Source organism: Acomys minous (assembly GCF_964271855.1).
Source record: "Acomys minous genome assembly, chromosome: 18".
NCBI lineage: Eukaryota > Metazoa > Chordata > Mammalia > Rodentia > Muridae > Acomys > Acomys minous.
Window position 1 is genome coordinate 35537484 of NC_140501.1, and position 1659 is coordinate 35539142.

A 1659-nucleotide genomic window follows, 5' to 3' on the forward strand; every position below is an offset into this window, starting at 1 on the left:
TTAGGAGGTTGAGAGCCAGCTGGTGGTTCTGGAAACTTAAGTTAGGTCCTCTGGGAGAACTGTATGTGCTTTAAGGATGTGTCAACAGAACAAAATGGCAGCCTTCTGACGGGGAAAAGATAGTCAACAACCTTGTATCGCTAATACCCAAAATTAACTTTTAATTAAATAGTCTTCTATTTCAAAGTGGTTAGTAATCTATAAAAGTATTCTATCTAAATGACATATTTTCTTTTTTTTATTTTTTTCAGTACAAACCTGGCTTTTATTGCTTTAATTTGTTCACAGCTCCTCCTCCTGCTCAGGGATCCAGAACCAAGGCCCAGCTAACCCAGGGAAGGGACAAGGGAGAGAAAGGGCAGCTTTAGGGTATGCAGTGGGCTCTGTTCTTCATAGCAAAAGGTAGAAGGATCACATCTAGTTACTTATTACAGACACAATCAGGCTACAGGCTCTCTCAGCGTGTAGGGGGATAGAGACAAACCCTAGAATGAGCACATGGTAGTAGGTACACAGGACGCCTAAACACCAGTGGCAGCGTTGCTCCTCTGCTACCCACCATGGCTGAGGGCTGGCTCTGAAGTGCAGGTGACTTCTTGAAGGGATGCTGCCAACAGCCAGACCCACAGGGACAAAACAGAGGGACAGGGCAGGAAGACAGAGGATTGGGAGTTCTACTAGGCTCCTCCCCAAACAGGCTTCCAGCAGGCGAGGGCAACAAGGCCTCCTCCCTGCTTGTCAGCCAATCAGTTTTTTTCAGGAAGGCTTCCAACTGGTCTTCATCCTTGACACCGACAAACTTCTCTGCCATGTCCCCATTCTTGATGGCCAGCACATTGGGCACAGCTGACACCTTGTACTCAATGTCAAGGTCTGAGTGGTCGTCAATATCCACTTTGGCCATCATCACTTCCCCATGCTGTTTGGCCACCATCTTCTCTAACCGTAGCCATAGGTTTTTGCAGTGACCACATCATTACCTATGAAAGCCCACAACTGGCGTCTCACTGTTGACAACCCTCACATGAAAGTCAGGTCCATCCTGGATGTTAAAGGTTGTTGAACAGTCTCTGATGGTGTGTACCATCTGGCTGGGCTGGGCATTCTTGTCAGACCACCAGTACTATACTGAGGGGTCTGCAGAGTCCAAGCGGTGAGGGAAGCCCATCATCCCAGAGCTGAGGGAAGCCCACCCTCCCTGAGGGGACTTCCTGGAGATGACTGAGGACAGGAAATTCCTCAGAAGCCACTGAGCCATCTCCCAGCTGCATGATAGGAGGGGTAGAGCCCAGCCGGCCTGGCCCCCATTACATACTAAGTTGTCCTCAGACTCCCTATTTAAGTAACTGTTTCTTATTTTTAAAAAAGTCTCAAAAATTCCCAAATTTCCTTAATCTCTGATTGTTTTTATAAGTATTATTTGTATGATAACAACTAAAATCTCAGATCACTCACAAACAGTAGAAAATTATTTTGTGTTTTCACTAATAGAAAGATGTTTTCTACCCTCAAGAGAGCCTTCCTGAGGAAAGGACAAACAAACAAAAAAGGCTAGACTAAGCTTATGAAAAAGAAACCTCTCATTTTATAATTTGGCAGCGTTAAAACGTTCTTCATTGAAATTCAACATTTGTTTTAAAGTATAGACATATATTAGAA

At 44.8% G+C, this 1659-nt stretch overlaps 1 pseudogene across 1 annotated transcript; it reads right to left on the reverse strand.

The window, feature by feature from the left end:
• Positions 1-457: 457 nt before the first annotated feature.
• LOC311589553 (thioredoxin, mitochondrial-like) lies at positions 458-1258 on the reverse strand (annotated as a pseudogene). The gene has a single exon. The product of its transcript is annotated as a thioredoxin, mitochondrial-like (transcript).
• Positions 1259-1659: the final 401 nt, after the last annotated feature.